At 38.5% G+C, this 12,591-nt stretch overlaps 1 protein-coding gene across 1 annotated transcript in view; it reads left to right on the top strand.

Moving 5' to 3' along the window:
• Positions 1-8,643: 8,643 nt before the first annotated feature.
• LOC107715073 (protein phosphatase 1 regulatory subunit 29-like) overlaps positions 8,644-12,591 on the top strand; it is a 112,940-nt gene continuing 108,992 nt past the window's right edge. The window contains exons 1-2 of the mRNA XM_016521111.1: positions 8,644-8,738; positions 8,852-9,059. The gene's annotated coding sequence lies outside the window, so the exon portion shown is untranslated. The remainder of the gene's footprint in view (positions 8,739-8,851; positions 9,060-12,591) is intronic.

Below are 12,591 nucleotides of genomic sequence, written 5' to 3'. Positions count from 1 at the left end.
AAAGAGCGCTCCCTTTAAATTTATTAAAAACGGTCACTCATTCATCACGATCTCACAAAGTTCCGTTTTAACCAATGAATGTGACCACACAATGAAACTTTTTTTTAATGAAGTTTACGAGCATGATAGAACTCAGCACCGGACAAAAAGCGGTGAATGCGTGCGTTCCAACCTAAACACATCTGATTGGCCATTGTGTTGTAGAAATCAACAAACATGTCTGTGATTGGCTACTTTGCTCCCCTTTGCAAAAATGCATTGTAAAATCATTTGACGCTTTCCAAAACAGAAGGGCAGATACACTGGATTGTTTGCCAAATGTATTTCGTTATGCTATTATTACGAAGAAAACCGATCCTAGACCAGGAGTTATGGGCAGCTTTTCTATCTAAAAGCAATCAGTTAGACTATTTTACACTATGAGTTAGACTATTATACACGCAAAACTAAAGTCCGGCCATCCCCCTCGGCCTGGAGGGGGGGCACAGGGATGTCCATGGGGGGGGGCAAAGCTCCCCCGGCCCCCACTCTGGCGCCGGGCCGGGCCTGGCCTGTTGCCCTCTGTGAGAGAGAGCAAAGGCCGAGGCTAAGTTTTAAGTGGTAGATAAATTGTATCAATGACTTACCATGCGTCTTTAGATAATCAGGTTCGAACGGATCCCTGACGGAGGGATAAAAATAGATCCTGGGCCATTAAGTTGTGCAGTAATAGCACAACTGCAGCCAATACACCAAGCCCTGGGGAGATTCAAAATAAAGGCCAGGGGTTTATTAACAAGAAACAATTACAAGGAAACAGAAATGCCCAATATTCTAAATTTATACTCTTGTTACCATGGTGTATGATTCACGTAAGACAAAGGTAGACTAAAGACAAATGCATTCATTTGATGATTCAGTGTGTACAAAGTGGTTTATTACAGAGAATTAACATTACTGTTAAATATCTCTCTTGCCAGTTCTAATCACACCTGAGGATCCAATTCGGGCTTTTGTTAGGATAAACTAGACATGCTTTTGATTTCTTAAATAGCATTGCGTATCATGTGCAATATTACTTAACATACCCTCCCCAAATATCTTAATTGCTTTAAGAAGGAATCATTAGTTTCTAGACTAGAAAGGAAAAGGGAGGGAGATGGTTTAAGTGAGATTATGTAAGCCAACAACTTTCCCAAGCAAGTGAGGGAGAAAGCTATCCTTTCATCTCAATGGCAGTTGCTTGGCAGGTGGAGAACCCCTTGGAAGGACCCGCCAAAATTTAAAGTCCAATTATCTTCAACTCTTAAGATCTGACAGGTTATATGATCTTTATTAGAGTTAAGCATTTACCATCTAAGTACGTTCCTACCGAGAAGTAGTGGAATTTTACCATCAACAAGTTTCTTCCTTGCATGCTAGTGGTGCCATTTGGATAAATGACTGTTGAGCCACGGGGCAAGGTGCGGCTCGCCCAACCCGGATCGACCCCAATCGACTTAAACTGGGGTCGATGCTATGAAGTATATGGATGGGACTCTCCTTCCTCCACACTATCGGTCTTAAAAGAGGGGCTATTTGTCTTAAAGAGGGGATCATTTGTCTGTGCTTGGCCCTATTGTGTGGAGCAGGGTAGTGAGGCAACAACTGAGGAGATTGGTTTGGGGATTAACATGGTAAAACAAAACAAAACAAAACAAAAAAACAATATGAGAGGGCTCCTTAAGATCTCTATAATAGAAAAAAAACATGCAGTCAGATGTAACGGCTTTAAAATATTTTACATGAGTCTGTCAGACTGGTAAAATGGCTGCAGATAGAGGCAAGTTGAAGTAAAACAAGCACCTAGACCTCAAGATTGGTTAGGTTGAGTATGAGGAGTATATTTTGTGGTTTAGGTAAGTTGGAACTGGAAGTAATTTTGACAGTTCTGTTGAAGTGAATGCTGGTGTATGTCTTTAAGGAAGAGACTGGAGTTGGTTTGGGTGGGATTGTCAGATCTAAAGCCAATAAAACAAGATGCTTTCAGAATGGTATTTTGTGATTTTTCTTGATGTCCTTAGAGCTGTGGAGCCCCTGTGTCTTTAACTCTTTGTAGCTGTCCATGGTGCTGAAATGAATATAAGTTGAATAGAAGATATTTTGAATGAACGAGACGTTTATATAGAGATAGAGATAGTTTACTCAAAAAAGAAAATTCTGTGATTACTTTTCACCGTCATTTTGTTCCAAACTTGTATTTTCTTTATAAAGAACACCAATGGCATCCAATATTGTTTGGGCTCCAGCGTACTTCAGAATATCTCCTTTTGTGTTCAGTACAGATTTGAATTGACATGAGAGTGAGCAATGATGACAGAATTTTCATTTTTAGGTGAACTATCCCTTTAAACTCCAGCTCCAACAGAATCTCAAATCTAACCCAAGTTGAAGAGAGAAAGCTCAGTTCTGGTTCCTACACCTGCACATAATTCTCCTAAAACCTTATGTTGCTGATCTTGAGGGAGCTTCTATCTTTATAGTCCCTGCATCAGTAGCATTGATCCTGCAGAAAGTGTGTAAATCCATCAAGCCAGATATGTCAAAGCACCTCTGCTATCTGTGAGCATATGTGTTTGAAGGTAGGTCCTGCACAATTTTTCTACTTTCGCATCCAGAGTAAAAGGACAAGCGGTCACTAAAGTCACTAAAAATTTTTGTTACACTGTTTGTTTTCTTGAATTTATAGATGTGACATTTATGGTGTCTTGGAAGTCCTATAGAAGGTTCCTATAGTTTCCTTAATGTCCAAAACACCACCTGCTTAGTGATTGACTTGCTGCTGTGAGGCAGCAAGATGTATAATAAGCTTCCTATGATGTTTACTGTGCCTTTCACACTGAATATGCACTCCCCATTATTTGTATTCCCACTTAAGATGGTCGGTTATCCTGTATAGTTCACTTTTCAGGGCAACTGGTCAAAATCTCACACAGGTCCAGTGTAGGCAAACACTAGACAATACTTTTTTTGTGAATGAGCCTCTCTCACCCTCCATTCACCTAAATTCAGTGGCTGAAATCTCTCTTGAGGATGTTTCAGGATGCCAGAGGGTGAGCTGCACAGTCATTCACTTGAAAGATTGATTTGACACACAGCTGCCCGCGCTCTGGCGGAGAGCCTCTCTATGACGTCAAAGGCTCCTGCCTGCTAGTGTGGGCGCGCGCTTGCTCGCGCCGGGAGAGACACGCGCTGACAGAGGCGCGCTACGTGCTCCGAGTGAGAAAACAGATGTGCTTGGTGGCCGCTGGAAAGGACAACGGGCAAAAACCTGAAGCTATATGAAAAATAAATTTATGCGCATTAAGAGACATGCGCGTCTCGTGCATCTCCACTTGTTACGGTCAAGAAATAAGCCGTTGCAGTAAATCCAATAATAACATGTGTTGTAAATATATTTTTATCATTATCTGAGATGGACTCTTGATCCTGTGCACCATCTGTGCTTTTATTCGGTATGTATATTATTAACCTGTTCTCACTCCCACAGCGTCAAATAGTTGTATGTGAATTACCGTACTAGAGATTTGGATCGTAATAGGGAATTTCATGATTTTTGGATTACGATTCCTTAAAGATTCCATTAATGATTTGTTTAGTACTTTTGAAGAATAAATATTAAGAAAGGCTAAATTATTAGAAATCGGTTGCCACATGTGAGATCAATAAATCAGAAATGCAAATGTAATGGTTTATAATAAATATCAATTTTTGCAAAAGGTTAAATAGACTTTTGAGGTAGAATAAATAAAATTCAATAATTTGACCTAACTATATAGCCTATTAAATAAAATACTTAGAAAAATGAAAATTTTATTCACTTTTTTTTTCATAGAAGTAAATTTTCTAGGCCTACTTATTACAACAAATGTCATATTTAGCTAGACTTACAGGTTGTCATGTGAACAGTAAGTCACTATAGTTACACTAATTTAAGTCTCAGGAGCCTTACAACACAACACCTTAGTCAGATTAATTCAGTTAACCAATTAAAGTGTTTACTAAAAGGAATCCGGCTCATTTGTTAATCGGAGTACTCGTATGGATTCGATTCACTAAAAAGAACAGGCTCTGAAGAGTCCTTTGCTCCATCCGAAATAGGATACTTCCCTACAATATCTACTAGGCAAAAACAGTATGTGAAGAGAGAAAACAGCAGGTTAAAAGTCACCAGATTTCTAGAGATTCTTAGCATCCAGTGGACGCTACTATCCAGAGGCCACAGGAGAGGATGAACTGCAGTGATATAGCTACAGTATAGGTCACATCACATGACAAATGTAATAGGCTATATATCTGGATTATATTCATACTACGCGCGCTAATAGCCTACTATATACAGTAGAACATATTTTTATTAACAAATGACGTCATCTGTGCAAGATGACAGCGACCATACACTATATACGTTGGCTTCACTTTTCTAGTGGAAGAAAGTGGAGATGCATCCTCCATCTTTTTTCTTACAGTCTATGCTTGTAATTTAGAACCAGAGTTGAACTGCTATTTACCCGGGGTTATGAATCTCAGCTCCGGAGCAGGGTTATCGTCGTTTTTAACAAAAGTCTTCATTGTGAAAAGATCCAGTGTGGAAATGTTTTGACTAGATGCTCATAAACCTCAAATTCAGTCCGGAAAAACCATGCATGTATAAACAGTCGTTTCAGCTTTTGAGGGGAAAAGTGTCAAATGGTGATGTAAAACGTGCATAAATTGGAGTGAAGAAGGTTCTGGTTTGTTCTTACCTTTTTAGTCCGAAAAAAGTCGATTCGGGAAAAACTTCGTAGCCTACTAGAATGAACAACGCTAGAGCCTTTATTTAAAGGGATCACGTGCTTTGTTCATCCAATCAGTGGCAAAGAACGTTAACTTGGGGTTCATTTACAGTGTGAAAAGTCCAACCCGAAAAGTCATCTTATAAATACACAGGTTTAATTGCTAACCCCGGGAAAATTATGAGCAGTGATGAAAGAACAGGATGATGTATTCCGTTTACCCGGAGTTTAGAATGAGGGTTAAAAATTGTGATAAAGCCCGAGAGAGAGTATGCGATTTTGGTTACAGCCGTTATTTATTCCGCGAATTAAACCGCTGTAGCCTATGTTTTAAGTGATTCATCAAAAGAACCAACTCACGAGAGCTTGGGAACTGGACTTGCACTGGTACGGTACCTATATTTGATTCACAAAAAGAGTCGATTTATTAGTTTGGTAATCGGACTACATTGAACGCGTTGTATGTTTTTGTTTCACACACAAAAAAGAACCGTAAAGTCATTACTGTAGTTGCGTTTGACTTACTAAAAAGGAATCAGTTCAGAGGAGTCATTCGTTGAGGAATCGGGCTACACTGATCCAGTTGTTTCCCCACTCGCTCTCTCTCTCTCTCTCCCTCTCTCTTTCTTTCTCCCTTTCTCTTATCTCTCTCGCGCCAGGTCAGTCCGTATCTCCGTCGGTCTGAGTCCTCAGCGCTGGCAAGGGATAATAAACTGCCTTTCCGCAGCAATACGTGGTCAACGGAACAGCCCACAACAGAGGTAGGAATGCAGTCTCCGAATTCAATCATTTATGTGTAAAACTGCTAAAGAAACCAAGCCCGTGAGATTTTTTTTATTTTTATTTGATCAATATCCTCTCCATCGATGAGAAGTGATTCATTTGGAAAGCCACCTGCATGCTGATCTGTGTGCGCAGGGGTTTGGTGAGATGTGTTGCATCCTTCAGCTGAAGATAACGCGGCTTTATGAGATCTTCCCTGGCACTATCAGAGTTTCAGAAGATATTGGTTTTAAAATGCATCCCAAACCAGATTCAGGGCATTTATAAAACCCATACGAGGACCGTACAAACAAAAACAGGTATTCTATATAGACTTTAGATGATGTATGGTGTCTTGGAAGTCCTATAGAAGGTTCCTATAGTTTCCTTAATGTCCAAAACACCACCTGCTTAGTGATTGACTTGCTGCTGTGAGGCAGCAAGATGTATAATAAGCTTCCTATGATGTTTACTGTGCCTTTCACACTGAATATGCACTCCCCATTATTTGTATTCCCACTTAAGATGGTCGGTTATCCTGTATAGTTCACTTTTCAGGGCAACTGGTCAAAATCTCACACAGGTCCAGTGTAGGCAAACACTAGACAATACTTTTTTTGTGAATGAGCCTCTCTCACCCTCCATTCACCTAAATTCAGTGGCTGAAATCTCTCTTGAGGATGTTTCAGGATGCCAGAGGGTGAGCTGCACAGTCATTCACTTGAAAGATTGATTTGACACACAGCTGCCCGCGCTCTGGCGGAGAGCCTCTCTATGACGTCAAAGGCTCCTGCCTGCTAGTGTGGGCGCGCGCTTGCTCGCGCCGGGAGAGACACGCGCTGACAGAGGCGCGCTACGTGCTCCGAGTGAGAAAACAGATGTGCTTGGTGGCCGCTGGAAAGGACAACGGGCAAAAACCTGAAGCTATATGAAAAATAAATTTATGCGCATTAAGAGACATGCGCGTCTCGTGCATCTCCACTTGTTACGGTCAAGAAATAAGCCGTTGCAGTAAATCCAATAATAACATGTGTTGTAAATATATTTTTATCATTATCTGAGATGGACTCTTGATCCTGTGCACCATCTGTGCTTTTATTCGGTATGTATATTATTAACCTGTTCTCACTCCCACAGCGTCAAATAGTTGTATGTGAATTACCGTACTAGAGATTTGGATCGTAATAGGGAATTTCATGATTTTTGGATTACGATTCCTTAAAGATTCCATTAATGATTTGTTTAGTACTTTTGAAGAATAAATATTAAGAAAGGCTAAATTATTAGAAATCGGTTGCCACATGTGAGATCAATAAATCAGAAATGCAAATGTAATGGTTTATAATAAATATCAATTTTTGCAAAAGGTTAAATAGACTTTTGAGGTAGAATAAATAAAATTCAATAATTTGACCTAACTATATAGCCTATTAAATAAAATACTTAGAAAAATGAAAATTTTATTCACTTTTTTTTTCATAGAAGTAAATTTTCTAGGCCTACTTATTACAACAAATGTCATATTTAGCTAGACTTACAGGTTGTCATGTGAACAGTAAGTCACTATAGTTACACTAATTTAAGTCTCAGGAGCCTTACAACACAACACCTTAGTCAGATTAATTCAGTTAACCAATTAAAGTGTTTACTAAAAGGAATCCGGCTCATTTGTTAATCGGAGTACTCGTATGGATTCGATTCACTAAAAAGAACAGGCTCTGAAGAGTCCTTTGCTCCATCCGAAATAGGATACTTCCCTACAATATCTACTAGGCAAAAACAGTATGTGAAGAGAGAAAACAGCAGGTTAAAAGTCACCAGATTTCTAGAGATTCTTAGCATCCAGTGGACGCTACTATCCAGAGGCCACAGGAGAGGATGAACTGCAGTGATATAGCTACAGTATAGGTCACATCACATGACAAATGTAATAGGCTATATATCTGGATTATATTCATACTACGCGCGCTAATAGCCTACTATATACAGTAGAACATATTTTTATTAACAAATGACGTCATCTGTGCAAGATGACAGCGACCATACACTATATACGTTGGCTTCACTTTTCTAGTGGAAGAAAGTGGAGATGCATCCTCCATCTTTTTTCTTACAGTCTATGCTTGTAATTTAGAACCAGAGTTGAACTGCTATTTACCCGGGGTTATGAATCTCAGCTCCGGAGCAGGGTTATCGTCGTTTTTAACAAAAGTCTTCATTGTGAAAAGATCCAGTGTGGAAATGTTTTGACTAGATGCTCATAAACCTCAAATTCAGTCCGGAAAAACCATGCATGTATAAACAGTCGTTTCAGCTTTTGAGGGGAAAAGTGTCAAATGGTGATGTAAAACGTGCATAAATTGGAGTGAAGAAGGTTCTGGTTTGTTCTTACCTTTTTAGTCCGAAAAAAGTCGATTCGGGAAAAACTTCGTAGCCTACTAGAATGAACAACGCTAGAGCCTTTATTTAAAGGGATCACGTGCTTTGTTCATCCAATCAGTGGCAAAGAACGTTAACTTGGGGTTCATTTACAGTGTGAAAAGTCCAACCCGAAAAGTCATCTTATAAATACACAGGTTTAATTGCTAACCCCGGGAAAATTATGAGCAGTGATGAAAGAACAGGATGATGTATTCCGTTTACCCGGAGTTTAGAATGAGGGTTAAAAATTGTGATAAAGCCCGAGAGAGAGTATGCGATTTTGGTTACAGCCGTTATTTATTCCGCGAATTAAACCGCTGTAGCCTATGTTTTAAGTGATTCATCAAAAGAACCAACTCACGAGAGCTTGGGAACTGGACTTGCACTGGTACGGTACCTATATTTGATTCACAAAAAGAGTCGATTTATTAGTTTGGTAATCGGACTACATTGAACGCGTTGTATGTTTTTGTTTCACACACAAAAAAGAACCGTAAAGTCATTACTGTAGTTGCGTTTGACTTACTAAAAAGGAATCAGTTCAGAGGAGTCATTCGTTGAGGAATCGGGCTACACTGATCCAGTTGTTTCCCCACTCGCTCTCTCTCTCTCTCTCTCTCTCTCTTTCTTTCTCCCTCTCTCTTATCTCTCTCGCGCCAGGTCAGTCCGTATCTCCGTCGGTCTGAGTCCTCAGCGCTGGCAAGGGATAATAAACTGCCTTTCCGCAGCAATACGTGGTCAACGGAACAGCCCACAACAGAGGTAGGAATGCAGTCTCCGAATTCAATCATTTATGTGTAAAACTGCTAAAGAAACCAAGCCCGTGAGATTTTTTTTATTTTTATTTGATCAATATCCTCTCCATCGATGAGAAGTGATTCATTTGGAAAGCCACCTGCATGCTGATCTGTGTGCGCAGGGGTTTGGTGAGATGTGTTGCATCCTTCAGCTGAAGATAACGCGGCTTTATGAGATCTTCCCTGGCACTATCAGAGTTTCAGAAGATATTGGTTTTAAAATGCATCCCAAACCAGATTCAGGGCATTTATAAAACCCATACGAGGACCGTACAAACAAAAACAGGTATTCTATATAGACTTTAGATGATGTTTCCAGCTTTTTCTTCTGAGGATTATTGTTATTTCTATTCATTTAATAACTCTGCATATGTGTTGTTGTTTTATTGGCTGTAACAGGCTTGAAGAAGTTGTGCAAAAACGAGATTCCCTATCCTTGTCTACTTTTTGTACAATATTTTTATTCGAGTCTTTCTAATAATAAAAGAGCGAACGATTTAGGGAATCTTCTTGGCATGCGTTCACCAGAGGATCTTTTTTGTCTTTGGAAATGAAACGTACTGATGGATGTAAACGACAGAGAGGGGGTGCTGGGAGAGATACGGGACGGGGGAGAGCGCCATCGTTTGATTTATAACCTCACAAATACGCAGCGACTGCCGAAGCCTGGGGTCCCCGCTTTGACTCGCTGTCATTTTAACAGCAGACGCCGATTACACTGGAATACTGATAAAAGACAGAATAGCTCCCTCTGCAAGGGCTTCAGAAAGCTCTTTATCACAGCATAGAGAGAAATCAATGTGATTAGGGAGCTACACTACAACCACACCTGTTTCATTACAGCACACAGCGGCAGCTGGAATATCTGCAAGCTCTGAGCATTAAAACCACATGAAATTGAAATTAGAGTTTTGTGGCTTTTAGTCGATGTTTTTTTTTTCAGCTTTGAAGCTATTTGGATGATCGTATACTACAAAAGTTGACAATCTGTGCTTTGACTTTTGTATATCAAATTATGTATTCATTTTGCATTATATAAAATTTCATTTTATATCAATACTCATATCAACATTTGTATATTTAGGCATCTAACATGTAATCTATAGGGACATTTACAATGAAATGCAATAAATTTTTCTATTACAGTTAAAATATATATTTAGAACTGCGTTTGTTCGGTTGTAAAATAATTGGCTGGAACTGCCTCATTTTGCTTTTATCTGATATTAGCTGTCAAGTGAAATTGAGGATATGCTCCGCCCCCGACTTAGCCTACTGTTTTGTAAGAATACTTAAGCATGGAAACGACTGTCATTAGGTCTTTAAAGTGAACATGAAACACAAATTTTGCTTCTGTAAAGCAATTACATGATAAACAGGATTTAAAAACGCTGTAACTGTAATGATGGTATTTTTAAAGGTAAAAGTCTACAGTTACTGTAACTGGTTAACAGTGCGTTCCTTTACTCTATACAGCAAAAAAACTGTAATAGATCTAATGGGCATTTCATGAACATAATGGGTATTTCAATTTAATAAAATAGTTGAATCTAGTTTTTGGAAGTGAAAAAGAACAACGTCATCCTATTATTTACAATGGAAAAAACATAAATTGGTTTCCCAGAATTCTCTGACTATTCACATAAGATTTTTTTTTAGTTTATATTTTATTTGACTTTTATTGAAATAATTATTTCTACTTTTTCCTTTCAGTTAGTTTTTTGTTATGTTTTATATTTTATTATGTTGGTGTCATGCATGTATGACACTGTACACTTTCTGCAAATTAGTATTTACCTCAGCTTGTGGAAAAACTGCTTGTGAACAGTATTTTCGCAATTTTAGTAATTGTAATATATTAATATTATTCCCTTTTTTAAACCATAATTGTAAGTTCAATCTGTAAAACCTCAAAGTTGCTACTGTATTTTTACTGTAAAGTTTACAAGCACAACTGCCTTTTTTACTGTAAATGTAAGTTATTTATTTATTTATTTTGTGTTGGGCGAGGCTTCATTTTATCCGTTGAAAGTGACTGAATTGTAAAAAGGGGTGGAGTTGAGTAGTGATGTCACTCAGAAGGGAAAGTTATTCTAGAGGCAGAGCAAGTTATTTTGATTATTATTTGGAAAAAACCCCGCATTATTGCGCAATTAGACAGGGAATGTGTACTAAAATTAAACTGGGTCTATTTCAAATTCACACTGGCTTTACACTGCGCTTGCAGCAGCTTTAATGACGGGTTGGATGAGAAGCTGAGTCTTGTGGATGAATTTAAAGATGATGAATTGACCCCTCCCTGCCAAAGCCTATTTGCCCCATATGGCAATGCTGAGTATGTGACTTCATTATTTGCAGCCTGGTTTGCAGGCTTTTGATTTATCTGCGGCCTTTTTTAGACACATCCACAGGTGCCAGGAGTGAGTCAAGCGGCTGCTTGGTTAAAGGCAAACCTTCACGTGAGCCAGTAAAAAAAAAAAAAAAAGTAATAATTTTAGAAAAAATAATTTTAACTTTGAGGCGATCTAAATGAGAGTATTCTACATAAAGTTGACTATTTGTTTTATACTTCTTTTAATTTTAATTTTATTATTTAATGGTAATATGAATTAAAACACACGTTTGTTTGTTTGTTTGTTTATTATATAATAAATAAATTATATAAAAACTGCTGAATGACTAAATTACTAAAATTGCTGAAAATTGCTGAATTGCTGAGTATGTGACTTCATTATTTGCAGCCTGGTTTGCATGGTTTTGATTTATCTGCAGCCTTTTTTTAGACACATCCACAGGTGCCAGGAGTGAGTCACACAGCTCCTTGTTTAAAGGCGCACCTTTATGAGAGCCGGTGTGTTTAAATGAAACGAGAATGTATGCCCACACGTCCACCCCAGCACGTTTGCCTGCGGGACTCTTTCTGTGCTGTGTTACTCAATGCACACACAATGCAATATTGCAAGCAGGTGCGTAGTGACAGCTATAGGTGCATGGTAGGCTGGTCAATAGTATATCCATTTCATATCGAGATCATATAGAGAGTGGCCGGTACAAAGCATGAAAGAGCAAGCGAGATGTAGAGGGGAAGGGTTTTGAGATGCAGGAAAAGCGCACACACAATTCACACTTTGATATTCATATGTCTGTGACCCAAGCATGCCCACTAATAGAGACAGACTGACCCTCTCTAATTCGTAATACAATCACTACAGCCTCTGGAATACGAAATCTGAATAAACATCCTGAATATTAATGACTGTGTTTCCATTAGACATTTTGGGGGTTTGATTAATTTCTGTGATATTACAATGCTGTGTGTTAAGGGTTTTGTGTGTTATCGTTCCATCCTTGTCGTTCCATCAAGAACCATGTTTGTGGTTTAGGGTTCTTGAGTTATTGGCATTGATGGTTCCATGAAGAACCTTTAACATCCATGGAAACTTTCCATTGCACAAAAGGCTCTTTAAAGTGGAAAATGGTTCTTTAGATTATTAAATTGTTCTTCTAAAAACTGTTCATTGAAAGGTTCTTTGGAGATCTTTTTAAGAGTGTAGAACATCTAAGTTCTATAAAAATTCTTTAGTTATTTTCTCTATGGTAATCAGTTTTTTATAAATGTATATTATAAAAAAAAACCTTTAATATTAGAACTTGGCCTGTAGGGCTGCACGATTAATCGAATGCGATTGTCATGTGCATTTTGTTAAAAAAGCCGGTTCTGTAATCAGCAGGAAATCATCATCACATGCTTTCAGATGGAGCAGAATTTACTACACATAGCCGTAGTTCACTGACAAGTTACGCAAAAAAATCGCAGA

The sequence above is a fragment of the Sinocyclocheilus rhinocerous genome, unplaced genomic scaffold, assembly GCF_001515625.1.
Source record: "Sinocyclocheilus rhinocerous isolate Xijiao unplaced genomic scaffold, SAMN03320098_v1.1 scaffold509, whole genome shotgun sequence".
NCBI classification, from domain to species: domain Eukaryota; kingdom Metazoa; phylum Chordata; class Actinopteri; order Cypriniformes; family Cyprinidae; genus Sinocyclocheilus; species Sinocyclocheilus rhinocerous.
Note: the sequence above shows the minus strand (reverse complement) of the source record. Positions and strands in the feature narration are given on the sequence as shown.